The sequence below is a fragment of the Apodemus sylvaticus genome, chromosome 11, assembly GCF_947179515.1.
Source record: "Apodemus sylvaticus chromosome 11, mApoSyl1.1, whole genome shotgun sequence".
NCBI lineage: Eukaryota > Metazoa > Chordata > Mammalia > Rodentia > Muridae > Apodemus > Apodemus sylvaticus.
Window position 1 is genome coordinate 11,681,551 of NC_067482.1, and position 18,034 is coordinate 11,699,584.

Below are 18,034 nucleotides of genomic sequence, written 5' to 3' on the forward strand. Positions count from 1 at the left end.
GTTGGTGAGGATGCAGAGAAAGAGGAACACACCTCCACTGCTGGTGGGATTGCAAGCTGGTACAACCACTTTGGAAATCAGTCTGGCAGTTCCTCAGAAAACTGGGCATGACACTTCCGGAGGACCCTGCTATACCTCTCCTGGGCATATACCCAGAGGTTTCTTCAGCATGCAATAAGGACACATGCTCCACTATGTTCATAGCAGCCTTATTTATAATAGCCAGAAGCTGGAAAGAACCCAGATTTCCCTCAATGGAGGAATGGATACAGAAAATGTGGTATATATACACAATGGAATACTACTCAACAATTAAAAACAATGAATTCATGAATTTTTTTTAGGCAAATGGTTAGAACTGGAAAATATCATCATCTTAAGTAAGGTAACCCAATCACGAAAGAATACACATGGAATGCAATCACTGATAAGTGGATATTAATTAACCCAGAAGCTCTGAATACTCAAGACACATTTAGCGTATCAAATGATTCCCAAGAAGTAGGAAGGAGAGGACACTGGGCCTGGAAAGGCTTGATTCAGCATTGTAGGGGAGTACCAGGACAGAGAAAAGGGAGGGGGTGATTGGGGAATGGGTGGAGGGAAGAGGGCTTATGGGGCATAAGGGGAAGGGGGAATTGGGAAAGGGGAAAGCATTTGGAATATAAACAAAGAATGTAGAAAATAAAATAAAATAAAGAGAGACTAGCCACATCCCTGAACAGGAGACGCCGTGATGACCGCGGCTTCAGGAATGGAACTCGCACTTCTGCACATTGCTCATCTAGGGAGCGCTGGGCCATGCTTACGTGTATTATGATTGTTTCTGACATCCTCCCACATGGAGATTTCATCTTCCTCTTGAAATAATAAAAGAGCTAGGGAATATTTGAATTCATGACACTGTGGCAGTCTGGTATCAAGGACTATTTTTACCTTCATTGTTCTAGCATGATTCACTTGCAGTTGTATGGTTTTTTTTTTGTTTTTTGTTTTTTGTTTTTTTTTTTAAGGATGCTTCATTAAACTGACCATGCGGCCAGAAGCTCTCCAGTGAAATGATCCTGAAAGTATAAAATTTTAAACAATTTAAAGATATTTACAATCAATGACTTTAGTACTGTCCAAACACTTTTAACAGAACAGTGTCTTTGTTAGTAGTGAAAGAAATTTATAAATTTAGCCCATGCTACACAGAAGGGTTAAAATTACAGTAAGACCAACAACCGTCTTCTAGATTTTCACTGTGGGTTCAGAAGCTCTTTAGACCTGAGCCTGAGAAACGCCGTGAAGGAATGGCAACCATGAAATGCGTGAGATTAAGCAAGTCTCTTTTCTATGGTGAGGCCTTTGTTATGACGAAGAAATACTTTATTTTAGAAACCATAAATTCCTTCTTCAAGTCTGGGACTTTTGAACACTGAATCCAGAAATTTAGCACCAATCCCAGAAATTCTATTCTTTGCCAAAAGATGGAGATTATATATATATACATATGTATATATATATATATTCACAACAAACTGCAATATGTAAGAGAGAAGAGACATATGGAAGAGTAAGGAAATACACACCCTATTTAGCTTACTTACTGAGTAAAGAAAGCCATACTATAAAGTAAATGTCATAGGAAAAGCCAGACCCTAGTATTTCTTTGAAACAAATGGGTTTTCTTCCATTCCCACTAGAGTGAGATGAAATCATTTCAAACTACACTCTACCTTTTTCTATTCCCAAATAATTAGTAATATTCTATGCTAGCTGGGAAAGTAAGTAGGAAATATAATTTTGTACGTGGACATGATAGGAAAGGGGTGCTGTGCTAGTTATGTTAATAAATGCTAAACACTCTTGAGTAAGAACTTGAGGCCCCATTAGGAGGGACTTACTACATTACCATATTGTAGGAAAGAAAAACATATGCTCTCTCTAATAAGATAAGCGATTTGTATCTGATGTTACCCAACTGCTTATTAAGTGTCTGTGATTGCAGGTGAGGGCTATTGCTTAATCATGAGCCAAGGAGAACTTCGTGTGTGTGCGTGATTGTGTGTGTGTGTGTGTGTGTGTGTGTGTTCCTGTGTGTGCGTGCTTTGTAATAATGATGACACTGAATGAGGCTAAGTTATTTCTGAGGATGAGGTCACCGGGCTTCCATAGTCTCATAGCTTAGCATGTTGAATTTCACATTCCCCTGTTTCTCAGTCACAGAGAGAACAGTTGTTTATATGTCATAATTCATGAACTTTCCATTCTTTAAAAGCAGACAGTGTGATAGAGTTCAGAAGAAGGACAATATAAGATAGATTTGTTCCCATCTTTGAGATTGATCAATATCAGATAAAAAAAGAAAAACGCAGTGTACTACTTGGTAAGCCTCCCACTGTTAAGATCCCCTGGGTGCCTGTGGTTCTTTGACTAGGAGCCCAATAACATTTCTCTCTCCCATTGGCATGGTCTACTATTGCCTTTGTTCAGGGCTTGTTATGCAGCCACATTTTTTAGGTATTCTGGGTGAAGCTTCCCTGTAACTTTTAGAAGACACAATCTCACAGCGGATTTCCTGGTGCTCTGGATATTGGAATCTTCCTGACACCTCTTGCAGATGTTCCTTGAGCCCTAGGTACAGGAGATGTGTTATAGATGTATCCCCTGGAACTGGGTACTCACATGATCTTTCTGCATTTGGACCAGTTCTGGATTCCTCTAATGGTCTTTTGCAAAGAGAAGTTCCTTTGGAGAGAGTTAGGAGCTACACTCATCAGTAAGTATAATGATAAGTATTTAGAATGCAGTTGGGAATGGTTCTGGTTTTATAGAGTGGCACTTGTAAGTTCTTTCCTAACGTCCATGATGTCACTAGTTCCCTGGTTAGGTAGCTAGCTTTCCCAGTACCAAACATGATTTTCCTCCTGAACCAGCTAGTTTTGTGTATCAACTTGACACAAGCCTCCCTTGAGGAAATGCCTCCATGAGATCCAGCTGTAAGGCATTTTCTCAATTAGGAATAAAGGTGGGAGGGCCCATTGTGGGTGGTGCCATCCCTGGGCTGGTAGTCTTGGGTTCTATACGAGAGCAGACTGAGCAAGACAGGGGAAGCAAGCCATTAAGGAACATCCCTCCATGGCCTCTGCATCAGCTCCTGCTTCCTGACCTGCTAGAGTTCCAGTCTTGACTTCTTTTGGTGATGAACAGCAGTGTGGAAGTGTAAGCTGAATAAACCCTTTCCTCCCCAACTTGCTTCTTGGTCATGATGGTTGTGCAAGAATAGAAACCCTTACTAAGACACCTCCTTTTGAACAGGACTTAAATCCAATTAGACAGCTATTGATGATGACAAGGCAACTATTACACCTTTAGGAGTACCTTGCCATGCTGGTCTTTGCTGTGGATCATGGGTATCTCATATGGGTAGAGCTGTGGGTTGCTGTCCTCCCTTGGCAGCTTGTATAGCACCACTCAGAACTATGAAAGTCTGTCTTTAGGCTGAAGAGACACTCCACAGTTCAGAGTACTGGATTCTGTTCCAGGAGACTCAGGTTTGATTCTCAGCATCTCCATGTTAAGTTCACAACTGCCTGTTAACTCCAGTTCCAGGGGTTCTGATACCTTCTTCTGGCCTCTGTGGTCACCAGACATGCAAGTTGCACAGACCTACATGCAGACAAAATACCCATACATGTAAAAAAGAAATGAAATAAAAATAAAGAAAGAGAGCTCCCATGGATGAAGCTTTTTGGTCAGATCCAGCTCAGATCCTCTGAGTCCTGAATGGTGTCTTTAGGAATGGGAACTTCTACATCCATCATTCTTTTTTTTTTAAAGTTTAAAAAATACAAATTCAATCTCATGATTCTCTTTTTTAAGACTTGCGCTGCTTCTCTGTGATGGTCTGTAATGATTTTGTGCTCATGGCTTGCCTAATCTCTTGCATTTGACCTTTGCTTGGCATTGAGCATGTCATTTATTTCAAGGGCCAACCACACGGGAAAGCTTTGGGTTCTCAAAAGGAACACTATATTTGGATGGTGGACCTCAAGCATACTGTCCCCTCTGCCTAGAACATTCTTTCACCATATGTCCTTTTCCCATTAGACATCCAAGTAGGTAGAGAAAGAAGAGACCTAGAAGTTAGCATTTTTGTAAGCAAGCTCTGTTTGCCTGCATGTATACCATGTATTAGGAAGAGTTTGCTTATAAATAAGATATGTGCTGCATTTCATAGAGAGAACCTACACACGCCAAGGCAAAGGCTGCGCCAACCCTCCTTACTGTGTTCATGCAGCAGTTCCCAAAGCATGGTCATTCCTCAAAATTATTGGCTAAGTGAAATTATTTTCTTTTATCTAGAAACTGCTAGGTAAGTGTAAAGGGAATAGGCGGAAGCTCAGTGTTGGCGCCCAAGTTCTAGAAAAGTACTTAGCTATACCAGTGTAATTTGAAGTGATAGGCAAATTTAGAAAGGTGAAATTTGGTTACAACTGGAGGGGGTCAAGGAGACCATAATAAATGAGGAACTGGGACACTAAACAAGTGGGCAAGCAAAAGAATCTTGAGCTAAAATTGCAAGGACAGATAACAGATGATGTTTAGGGAAGAGGGAGTGTGTCAGTTTGATGGTCGTGCAGGAACTAGTACAAAGGAGAAAAACAGGACTACAGATCAGAACGCAGGCCACTGTCCACTCAACAGCTCAGAAAGCAGACCTCACTGAGCCCTGTCCACGTAACAGCTCACTCTCTGTTCCAAGCAAGAGAAATCCAAAGAAGGTAAGTGCAAGGAACTAATCACCATTGCTGTACTTAGCAAGAGTTTTCTGATAGCAGTGGGCTGCAGGGGAGGCAGAAAGACATCTTAGGTCAGAAGACAGGACAGAGGGGATTCTGAATTTGAGGGTAGCCAGAGGGAAATAGATTCAAAGACTCTTTGGAAAGGAACTTGTGCAGACACAAGACTGATTTCGAGTTCCCTGTGCATTCTACCCTTAAGCAAGAATCTGTTTTTCATTCAGATCAAACTTTTGCCTGCTCAAAATAAGATACACAGTGATACAGTTGTCTTTGAATCAGAAGTCTCAAGCACTTAACTCACTAATGAGGCGCGGACTTGACATGTGTAAGAAAGAAAGCACAGATGAAATTTCAGGAAAGGATACAAAGTGATATCGTTCAAACCCCAGAGACAAGGCGGAAATAGGCTGCCTCTCTGAGGAATATATTTAGCCCTTCTAAAAGACACAGAGGCCTCTATGGGATTTCTAAGAGGAGAGGTTTGGTTTACTTTAAAGCCAGCATCTTCAATTTAGCCTCTGAGTCCATGGTCAGAGGTCACCAGGACCTTAAGCTCTTCTATAGCCGTGGTGATAGGATAACCTCAGTACAACTAAGCCAAGGCAGAAAGGAAAAGCAGAAATATTAAGATCACTAGACCGCTTTGAAGCAGCATTAAAGGGGTGCCGACTCCATTAATGGCTGATTCGCCCCTGGACTCAGCTCTACAGTTCTAGGATATCACATATTCTGTCTCCACGTTTACCAGCCTTCTCTCTGACTATCTCTAATCTGCTCAGACAGACTTACTTCAACAATCATGTACGGTAACCCAAGAGTTAGGCTTGAATGGTGCTGGACTCTCATTATGTAAAAGCAATGATGTCTGAGCCTTCCCTTTAAGGCTTCCTATTTAGACATGGAGGAAGGGGAACTTAAGCTAGTAACTGATTGAAAGAACGGAAAGAACAAGATAATGTAAGTAGGAGTAGAGGGAAAAACTTGTAAATGCCTGAGATTAAAATCTACAGGAGTTGTGATGGTGTATATAATATAAAAAGTGATCCTATCTGTAGATGGCAGGCTTAACCCAAAGTTCAAAGGTGATACATTTACAGAAGTCAGTGGTGGGAACTGGAGTGGCTCATCAGGTAATTTTCCCGAGGACCTGATTTGGTTCTTAGCACCCACATCAAGAGGCTCACAACTGTAACTCCTGTTCCAGGAGATCCTTCTAGCCTCCACAGGCAATTGTATTTACAGGAACATATCCCCAAACACACACACACACACACACAAACACACACACTAACTTTTTTATAAATAAAATCTAAGAAATCAATAGGAATTAAAATTTAACCTGGAAAAAAGTAAGTTAAGACACTAGGTGGTTTCCAAGATCATATCTAAGTTGAGACTTATGTGACAGTATTTTAATATGTTTTCATTAAGTTCTGGGTTTGGCCTAAATGAAGTAGCCAAGGAAACAGAGACAAGGGGCAGCTGTTTTGCTAGCACATGCTTTGACTGGGATTAAAAAACTAAATTTTACTAAAGACCCTATCTCAGGAACCTGAGACTAATGTTTAGCAGCCCTACAGTTCTGCCTTAGTGAATTTGTTTTCTTTCTTAAAAAGCATAATTCCGGGGCTGGAGAGGTGGCTCAATGGTTAAGAGCACTGACTACTCTTCTGAATGTCCTGAGTTCAAATCCCAGCAACCACATGGTGGCTCACAACCATCCATAATGAGATCTGATGCCCTCTTCTGGAGTGTCTGAAGACAGTAACAGTGTACTTACATATAATAAATAAAATCTTAAAAAAAAAAAAAAAAACCATAATTCCTAATTCCCATGCTCACTCCTATTTAAAGTCGCTGCCTCCCCTTCCTGCTCCACCCTGCAGGGCCACCTGTCACACTTGCACATCTTTGCGTAAATGTATTCCCAAGTGATAATCTCACCCATGCTTAATTCAGGCACTCTGGTGATCCTCCAGCCAATCGATGGTTCCATCGGTCTTCTGCACCTGTGATGATGATGCATTTTGCCTTCTCTATAGTCATGTGGTGTGCTGCCCGTGCAGGTCCACACTCTTCACGCCATCCTAGCCCCGCTGTTCACGGGATTCCTCCTGCAGCCACACACATTGTCTCTGGCTTTGGTCGTCTCTCCCAATTCACAGTTCATTCCTGATAATAATATCCAGACACAGCGTGGATCTCTCATCTTATAATGATGCAAATGACTCTGGCCTTTTATTTTCAGTTACTGTTACTTCTTTTCTTCTTCTTTCCAAAAACAACCTCCTGAGAGGAGGAGAAGGTAGACGCCACCACCTCTCCTCTCTCACCTCTCCCAAGTTCTCTGAAACCAAACTGGTCCTGACTAGCACTGGTCTTTTCCAAGTCGCTGATGCCGACTGATCTAGGATGTGGATCTGCTTCAATGTGCCTGACCATTTGGCGGCGCTAAGCGGTTCGTTGGTCGCTCCATCTTGAAATGCTTTCTTTGTTTGATTGGCTTTGTTTGGTTGGTTTTCGAGACAGAGTTTCTCTGTGCAGCCCTGGCTGTCCTGGAACTCACTCTGTAGACCAGGCTGGCCTCAGAAATCTGCCTGCCTTTGCCTTCCAAGTGCTGGGATTAAAGGCATGTGCCACCCCTGCCCAGCATTGAAATGCTTTCTTGTCTCTGACTCCTCCCGCTGCGTTCTTACCACACTGCCCCCTCCTTCCAAGCAGGCTTAGGAAGCATCCTTTGGATGCTTCAGAGCTTAATCCCTTAGCCATTTTTAATTTACACCTTCTCTCTGGGTTATCTCATATCATCACTTTAAAGCCTTTCTCTACACTGGGGTGTTTTTCAACCAGTCCTCAAAATTCTGTCTGAAATAATCGACTTTTCCACATGGGTAGAATTAGGCATCTCAGAATTCCAACTTGGCCAAGCCAAATAAATAATCAAATAAACAAACAAACAGATTCCATCCTATTCCTGCCCCACCCCCATCTCAAAAAGGAGCATGGCCACTCCCCCTGTTCACAGTAAGAAGCCTCAAGTTGACTTGATTCTGTTTTTGCCCTATGACCCCCACTACCACATCTAATCTCTCAGGTAGGCTTAGCTTGTCTGGCCCCACCCCAAAGTATTTCAAATCCATTCAGTTCTTTCCAGCTGCAATTGTGTCACCCCAATGCACTCTAGCATTATCATCATCATCATCATCATCATCTTAAACAACTAATTACCTTAACTTCCTAAAAGTCCTCTTTATTTCCCCGTTGGTACCTCCCTTAAGCCTCACTTCATATAAAAACTCCCATTTCATTTTAAATCCATATCAGACCATGTCATTGTTCTGCTGAAGTCCTCAATGACTTCCACTGCAGTTCGAAAAGGTTCTGAAATCCTTTTTCTGTTTTATGAAGTCCCACCTCCTCACCTTATGAATTTCCTGGCCTCACCTTTTACTTCAGTCCCCCATTATTGAATACCTAGTTCTGGCTTTCTTTGGTCCCCAGAATATACTGTGGTCAAGTTCTAATGGTCCATCTCTCCTCCCCCATCCCCCAGTCATTAGGTCATTCTCATGTCAGAGTTTCTGATACAAATGATGCTGTATACTCAATGTCTGGTCCAAAATAGCCAAATTTATTCTCTGACTCTCCAGGCAGTCATCACTGGTATCTTTTATACTTACTTATTTGTTGGAATGTAGAGTCAGTACAAGAAATATATCGTCTCCTCGGAATTCATTTCTATATTTGAGACACCAGTAGCAATGTCTAGAACTTGCTAAGTGATAAGAATAGATTTAATGATGGAAAAACTCCAACTTATAAAGTAACTAGATCCTGCAAGTTCCATAAACTGCAAGTTCCATAATTGTCCTAGTTAGGGCTGCTATTGCTGTGATGAAACACTGTGACCAAAAACAAGCTGTGGAGGAAAAAGTTTACTTGGCTTACACTTCCACTTTGTAGTCACCATTGAAGGAAGTCAGGACAGAAACTCAAGCAGGGCAGGGACCTGGAGGCAGGAGCTGATGCAGAGGCCCTGGACGAGTGCTGCTTACCAGCTTGCTTTCCATGACTTGCTCAGCCTGCTTTCTTACAGTACCCAGAACCACCAGTCCAGAAATGACACCACCCACAATGAACTGAGCCCTTCCCCATCAATCGCTAACTTAAAAAATGCCCTACAGCCTTCTGTACAACTGAATCTTGTAGAGGCATTTTCTCAACTTAAGTTCCCTCCTCTCTGATGACAATAGCTTGGGTCAAGTTAACATAAAACCGTACAGCACACTCACCATTAGAGATTTTCTAAAAAAATTCTCATGAAGGAATTTGAAATCAGAGATTGTATGTGAAACAAAACACCATTCACACAGCCATTAGTTCTAATGGGTGTCACTGAGTCTGTAGAAACTTGTAAGAAATCAGTACCTAAAAAATTAGAATTAAACACTCAGAGGGAATACAGGCCAGCTATACACTCAATGTGTTCTCTGCTGTGATTGGCTATCCTAACAGAAGACTTTTGATTAGCTTGTTACCATTAATTTTGCTTTGACGCATTCTGCCATCACCACAACAGACATTATGCCGTAGGCTATATCAGTGTGATGAATAAGAAGTTCACATGAATCTAGGTGAATTTTTACTTCTTCATTCTTTTATTTGGTTGTTTTGTTTTGTTTTGCTTTGTTTTGTTTTGTTTTGTTTTGTTTTGTTTTGTTTTGTTTTGTTTTGTTTGAGAGAGGATCTCACTACATAGCACTAGCTGTCCTGGAACTCCCTATATAGACCACGATGGCCTCTAGACTCACAGCAATCACGCCTGCCTCTGCCTTCCTAAGGTGAAAGGCATGTGTCACTGTGCACAACCTTTGTTCTTCTCTATAACTTTTCCTCTATCTGCCTCTTTCATTTTCAGACTTCTCAAGGATTTGAACTACACAAAGACAATCTCTTCTCTTGCAGAGCATGCATGCAGGGATGCACCAATGCATGCAGTCACCTATATATGCACGTGTTTCTGCATTCACATAAACAGCACCAATACAAAAATAAAAGGGAGATTACAGTTTCCAGAACCATCGTTCACAAGTACCAGGACACACACTCTCAAAGAAAGAAGGAAGATGCAGATAACAGGAGAAAGAATGAGTTACCTTCCATGCCTGTCACTGGCAGTTTCAGAGAGGATTCTTTTATATGCAGCTAATTGGAATTAATGGGAAATTCAAATACTGCTAATGATATAGAATAGTAATAAATAAGAAGTTGGGATTTTTTTGGTGTTTTGGTTTCATTTTATAACAAAGACTATCCAATAAAATTGCTAGGATACCTGTAAACCCAGCACTTGGGAGGCAGAGGCAGGCGGATTTCTGAGTTCAAGGTCAGCCTGGTCTACAGAGTGAGTTTCAGGACAGCCAGGACTATACAGAAAAATCCTTTCTCGGAAAAAAAAATTTGCTAGGATAGAGTTCAATGTGGAGAGCATTATTGAGGTGCCGGGCTGCCTGGCAGTAGCCTGACATTGGCCAAGGACAAAGGCTTCAGGCAGGAATCTGACTTTAGGGCATAGCAGGGAAGTGGGTTACGGCAGGAATTTTTATCTTAGGGTGGAAGGAGAGAAGCAAGCTTCAGGCGAGATTCTGGGCTTGCACAAGGAAGCAGGCTCAGGTATTTTGGTCATTCTGACAAGCCCGTGGAAACAACTGTCTCTGAAGTGATGTGGGACTTTGCTTACTGCCTTGACAATTTTGTGTTTACTGTCTTGCTTATTCCTCATTGTACCACTATTGATCTCAATTCCTGCATGTAATTAAATCGGTATAAAAATGGATTGAGAATTATTACACCTGCCCTTCAGTCTCAGAACTGACTGGGGTCATACTGCGGTTTTGTCTAATTTATCTTTCTTTTCAAGCCTCACTCCTGCGCTGGAGAACCTGTTGACTGAGCGGGCTCAGTCAGTTCAGTGTCTCTACAATGACTATACAATCTTTATCTGCACTTGGTGCAGCTAGCAGAACTGCAGGTGACTGGTTTTCTTTTCCTTCTTCCCACTCTCCGACTGAGGCAAAGGTTCTGTGAGATGGTTTGTATATGCTTAGCCCAGGGAGTGGCACTATTAGGAGGTGTGGCCTTGTTGGAGTAGGTGTGTCACTGTGGGTGTGGGCTTAAGACCCTCATCGCAGCTGCCTGGAAGCCAGTCTTCTAGCAGCCTTCAGATGAAGATGTAGAACTCTCAGCTTCTCTTGCACCATGCCTGCCTGGATGCTGCCATATTCCCTCTTTGATGATAATAGACTGAACCTCTGAACCTGTAAGCCAGCCCTAATTAAATATTATCCTTATAAGAGTTGCCTTGGTTATGGCGTCTGTTCACAGCAGTAAAACTCTAAGACAGTCCTAAAGTAACGCAAGAACATGCCTCATCCTTCATCCAGAGACTTAGAGCATAGGACTATTTTCTGCATGCTTGTTTTCAAAGATGCCTTTATTAAAATATCCTTCTACAATATATGCCCAGATGGCCGGCCAGTCACATTAGAAGTGGAATTAAATTTGCCGGCAGTATGGTATGATTCGCAAGCAACAATGTGGCAATGAAACTGAAGTGCTAATTTGGAACAAGGACATCACTTTATCAAGAAACTGAAAGTGCTTCAAATGCACTTAGGACATCAACTGGAGTCATTATAGGAAAACAAATGTTTACCATCAGCAGTTTAATTCCCAGATGACAAAACAAATAAGAGATACTATTTTTTTAGGATAGTTCAAATATAATAAGTGACAGCACTCACTAGATAAATTGAGCACTGAACATATTGGTATCTTAGAATATTATTTGTAGGTAAAAATGAGGAGCTTTTATAAACAAAACACTCTTGTTGTCAAAAGCCAAACACAAGACGGTATCAATTGATTTCAATAATCAAAAATGGAGTCTTAATGAAAAGGGAGATAAGAACGAGGCAGAAAAAAAAATGCAATGTCAAAAAATACTCCAACCTTTTCACCACAGGAATAGCCTTTGATCATGCCGAGGGACAAGTTCAGAAACTTACTTGAAATGTAGTAGTGGCCACGACTTCCAGGACCATCTCTGAAGAACGTGCCTTGGATTCCCAGGGGCTTCCCAAGCTGAGCATGAAGCTACTTGACCACCCAAGCTACAGCATCCACAGCAAGGTTGGTACGGTTGTTATTCTTCCGAGTGGGGAAAGGCAGAACACCCCCAGCCTGGTGCAAAGCTGGTGTATGAAACGGGGTCGTTAAGGCCTAAAGAAAGCCTGGCCTATGAAGGAAAAGAAAATAAACTGACAAGTGTGCTTTTCCCAAGAGGGTGAGGCTGGAAGAAATAGTTTTGCTCACTGCTCTTCAAGAGGAAGTTTGGCCTTCAAGCACCCACAGGCGGCAGAGGAGGGCCAGAATTCTCAACTGCTTCCAGTTCTACAGTGTCCAACACCTCTTCTGGCTTACTTGGGACACCCAGATGCGTATGGCATACATACATACATATTTTTTTAAAAAACTAAAATCTTTTTAAAGTCTATGTGTTTCTTACGCATTTCATCAGTAAACACTGTAAGTCTATACTTAAGGTGAGGTAAACAAATATGCTTTATGTGGCCATGTTAAAGGATATACACTTCTTTCCATCACAACCAGTATCTCCAAGATCTTCATGCCTCTGATTGTTCAGTCTTTCTTCTTAAATGTACCCATTTCCATTGGGTACATTTCCATTGAGTACATGGCTACTCAGAACACCCAGTCATGTTCATATTTCATAGATACTCACTGTTAAGGTTTGTATATGCTTGGCCTAGGGAATGGCACTATTAGAAAGTATAGCCTTGTTGGAGTCAGTGTGTCACTGTGGGTGACACACTGGGCTTTAAGACCCTCATCCTAGCTGCCTGGAAGCCAGTAGTCTCCTAGTAGTCATCAGACAAAGGTGTAGAATTCTCAGTTCCTCCTAGACCATGCCTGCCTGGACACTGCCCTGCTCCTGCCTTGATGATAATGGACTGAACCTCTGAACCGGTAAGCCAGGCCCAATTAAATCTTGTCCTTTATTAGACTTGCATTGGTCATGGAGTCTGTTCACAGAAGCTGGTACCAGAAACCGGAGTGTTGCTGTGATAGGCCTGACCATGCTTTTGTTTAGCAGAATGTGGATTTGGGGACTTTGCATTTGGAAAGCAGTAGAATGCTTTAAGTAGGGCTTAGTGGGTCATCCGAATAGGAATATAGAAGACTATGTTGCTGAGGGTGATTTGAATTGTGGAAGCCTAGCTCTAGAAGTTTCAGAGGAGATGAATTTTAATATGTGGCCACGGGACTGTTTTGTGATAGTTTGGTGGAAAATGTGGCTGCTTTTTGCCCTTGTCTCAAGAGTATATCTAAAGCTAAGGTAAAGAGATTTATATTAATTGCATTGACAAAGGAAATCTCAGAAACACCCAGCATAGTCTTTGTTCTCCGGTTAAGTCTCATGAAAGTCATTTTGAACAAGTGTAGAAAGTTTAGAAAGGAAAAGTATACAATATATGGTTTAAATACTAAAGAGAAACCAGGAAGTAGAATTGAGTTGAGACCTATGTTCTAGGAGGTAGCAGATTAAGGGAGTAAGACTTTGGGACAAGTTTCTAACCAGCTAAATTTAGATCCAGGCATGATGGTACACATCTTTAATTCCTGGAGATAAAGCCAAACAGAACTCTAAGAAGGCCAGCCTAGGGCAGAGCAAGTTCTAGGTGAAGAAAGCTTAAGTCCAGGTGTTGTAGTACACACTTTTAATTCCAGTATTGATAATGTTTAATTCCAGTATTGATAATGTTATTGATAATGGGGGGGGGCATGTTCCATCCCTAGCAAGTAGCAGAACTCAGCAGTTTCAGCCATTTGACTCTGGCTTTAGAGTCAAGAATAGAAGGGAATACTGGGACAACTGATAATTGGTTAACTGGAGCTAACAAATTTATGGTGATTAAGAAGAGACCAGCATTATTGAGGTGAAATCTTTTGGGAAATGCTTTCTGATAGCACAAAGAAGTTGTGTTCCAGAGATAGCCAAGGTTGTACCTTGTGCTTCAGCTGTACTTGGTAATGTATAAGAGTCACTCAGGTGGTACTGGTTTTGAAGGCATGAAGGCCTCATGAAGAAGAGGCCGTGGAAGGCCGGTGGTGAAGGTGCAGCCCCAGTTGCAGTTGACAGCCTGAAAGGATCATGCAAAGAAGTTGAGGCTTGGCACCATGAAGAGAGCCTGGAGAGGCTATTGGTGAAGCCCAGCTGCAGTGGAAAACCCCAGGGTATTGGAGATGCCAGTACCGAGGGATGCTCACCAACAGTAGCGGCAATGGAGTGGATCAACTTGTTGCCTTGGAGGACACAAGGTGTTCGAGATGCCAAAGCAGTGAGATATCTGCTGAGGAAAGCTGCTAACAGGGAGTGGAACCAGCTTAGGATAAAGAACTTTGTAGCAGTTAACAAAGATGAAAAAGGAGTTGGAAATCTGAAGACTGCTTTGACATCAGACATGGAGATGCAGAATTTGGAGTTTGCCCAACTGGTTTCCTGTCTTGCTTTGGAGATTACAGTTAAGTGATTGGATGAATCTCAGAAGAGAACTTTGAACTTTGGACTTTTAACATTGTTGAGACTGCTATAGACTATACAGGCTTTGGAAGTTGGACTAAATGTACTAAATGCTATGGCTAGGTGTGGCCCACATAGACTCATGTGTTTGAACAAGCCTATAGGGACCAGTGAGTGGAATGTTATGGGTGTATATACTCAGCCCAGAGAGTGGCACCATTAGAAGGTGTGATCCTATTGGAGTAGATGTAGCCTTGTTGGAATAGGTGTGTCACTGTGGGTGTAGGCTTTAAGACCCTCATCCTAGCTGCCTGGAAGCCAGTATTCTGCTAGCAGCCTTCAGATGAAGATGTAGAACTCTCAGCTCTGCCTGCACCATGCCTGCCTAGACACTACCATGCTCCTGTCTTGATGATAATGGACTGAATTTCTTAACCTGTTAGCCAGACCCAATTAAATGTTGTCCTTTGTAAGACTTTCATTGGTCATGGTGTCTGTTCACAGCAGTAAAACTCTAAGACACCATTAGATATCTTATTTTTTTAAATTACTTCTATCCTCACGATTTTTAATTTCTTTGGAAAGGGATTTCTCCCAGGCACATCAGTGGTAGTTATCCATGGATTTGTATGATAGAGTCGGGGAAGCTACACAATTGCAACCACTGCAAAGCAAACTATAACAAAATGAAGGCCAAACCTTGGAATAGGACTAGCTATGTGAATATCAGTAGTTGAATACATTAGTAGTGATAGATTAGATCTCACTCTATGATGCAATGAAATGAATCATGTACAGTACATTTTTCTTCTCTTTTACTATTTTAATTGTTTAATAAAATAATTATTGAACTTTGTGAAACTTTGTAAAGAGATGATATAAAAATTGACAGCATCATACTTTAAAAGTCTTTCTTAATGTCCACCCTAGAGAGCGAAACAATGATTTATCCTTATTTTTAATAATGTCTCCCATTACATTATATATTCCAGAAGTACATGCAGCATAGTCAGTTTTTGAACTTTTTAAATGTATTGTAATAACATTATCTCTCTTTCAACTAAGGATCCAGTAATTCCCTCAAATCATTCTTAAAACAGAGCTTATCTGAAGACCATGACTGTTGACAGTCACTCTAATTAACCTACAGCATGTAAAGTTTCCAAATAATTACTGATACATGAGGAAGAATCTAACTGCTAATTTAGAACAGCCTAAAACATAATTAAAGATAACATTAATGCTTGGACTGTTTTCTGGAAGTTTGGCCTGCATAACTACTCAAGAGTGAAGAATTAATCTTACCGAATATTCCAATGCTTTCCATTATAGGCTTATAAGATTTGTTGACTATCTTAGTTTCTTTTCTATTGCTGTGATAAGACACCACGATAAAGACAACTTATAGAAGAAAGAATGCATTTGGGGTTTATAGATTCACAGGGTTAGAGTCTATAACCAGCATGGCTGAGAGCATAGCAGGAGACTTTGGTGTTGGAGAAGTAGCTGAGAGCTCACATGCTCAAACACAACAGACAATACAGAAAAAGCTAACTGGGAATGGAGCAAGTGTTTTCAAACTTCAAAGGCCACACCCAATGACACACGTCCTTCTAGCTCTTCCCAAATAGTTCTACCAACTGGGGACCAAGTATTCAAAAAGATGCATCGATGGGGTCATTCTCATTCAAACTACTACACTGACCATGAAAATAAACATGATTACACAACTAACTTTTCCTTCATGTGTATGTGTGTGTATTTATGTGTGTATACATACATGTTCTTTTGTGTATTTGCACATATATGCACATGTATGTGGTGTGCAGAAGTCAAAGCCAAGTGTTTTCTTTTATTTATTTATTTTATTTATATGAGTACACTGTAGTTGTCTTTAAACACACATCAGAAGAGGGCATCAGACCCCATTACAGATGGTTGTGATGGTGGCTGGGAATTGAACACAGAACCTCTGGAAGAGCAGTCAGAGCTCTTAACCCACTTTCTCTGTGTAGCCCTGGCTATTCTGGAACATACTCTGTAGACCAGGCTGGCCTTGAACTCAGAAATCTGCCTGCCTCTGCCTCTGCCTCCCAAGTACTGGGATTAAAGGTGTGCGCCACCACTGTCTGGCTGGTATTTTCACCAACCAGTCTTCACATCATTTTTAAGGCATGGCGTCTTACTGCTCCTGGAGTTTACCTATCCTCTAGGCTGGCTTCCCAACCGTCCCTAAGGAACCTCCTGCCTCTGCCTCCCAAATGGTGAAATTACAGACAAACACCACCACGCTGTGCTTTTTTGTAGATTCGGGGATCAGACTGAGATTCTCCTGCTTTACTGGCTGAGCCATCTCCCTAGACCCTAGGCTAATATGACTTTTATGTATGTCACTAAGAGAAAGAAGCATTTAAGACAATTATTAAGTATTTAAGTGATTTAAACAATCCCAGGTCAATATTTAGTAGCTACATGGTTTGGATTTAGATTTTTTTTAGAAAAATCAAGGCTTAATTCTAGTTCTTATGTCTATTTATTTGTTTATTTGTATGTGTGTGTTTGTGTGTTTGTTTGTTTGTTCAGGACCCATGACCAAACTGTAAAGCTCTTTACCTTTTACCTTCTTTGTTGACAATCTCTCAAATTATATATAAGTCCCTTCTAGCCATGGTTAAACAACTGAAGGAAACAGAAAGGAGCAAAAATGCACAAAACAGGGGGTCTGTTCCTCTTTTCCCTTCGTTTCCTTTACTTTGTATTGCTCTTTAGACTGCAAGGTCTGCACCCACGACAGGAAATGAGAGTCAGCTTTCCATCACACTATCCAGCATGACAGTCCAGAGCCAAAGGACCAAAGAGCTTCTAACCTGCTACTTTTGTGTTTCCATATGGAACTGAGAACTGCTCTTTCTGTATCTTTGAAGAATTTTGGAATTTTGATGGGGATTGCATTGAATCTGTAGATTGGTTTTGGTAGGATGGCCATTTTTACTACGTTAATCCTACCGATTCATGAGCATGGGAGATTGCTCCATTTTCTGAGGTCTTCTTCGATTCCCTTCTTAAGAAACTTGAAGTTCTTGTCACACAGATCTTTCATTTGTTTGGTTAGGAGTTGCTTCAAGACATTGTATATTATTTGTGACTATTGTGAAGGGTGTTGTTTTCCTATATTCTTTCTCAACCCATTTAGCACTTGTATAAAGAAAGGCTACTGATTTGTTTGAGTTAACTTTGTATCCAGCCACTTTGCTGAAGTTATTTATCGGCTGTAGAAGTTCTCTGGTAGAGTTGGTGGGGGGCAAGGGGGTTCACTTATGTATACTATCATATCATCTGCAAATAGTGATACCTTGACTTTTTGCCAATTTGTATCCCCTCAGTCTCCTGTGATGTCTTATTGCTCTAGCTAGAACTTTGAGTACTATATACTTTTGAAGTCTGCCTGTGTCACGGGGGCTTGTTCGATCACCATCTCTGCTACAACCTTTACTGTTGCTTCTCCTTTGTATGGATGTCTTTGCCCATAAGCCTAGCTGCTTTGCCTCTCTGAGGAATGCATTTATCCCAGCTTCCTGTGGGTGGTGCTACAGCCTGAGTCTCCCCAGCCAGAGCACAGCCTCCAGTCTCTTCTCCTTCG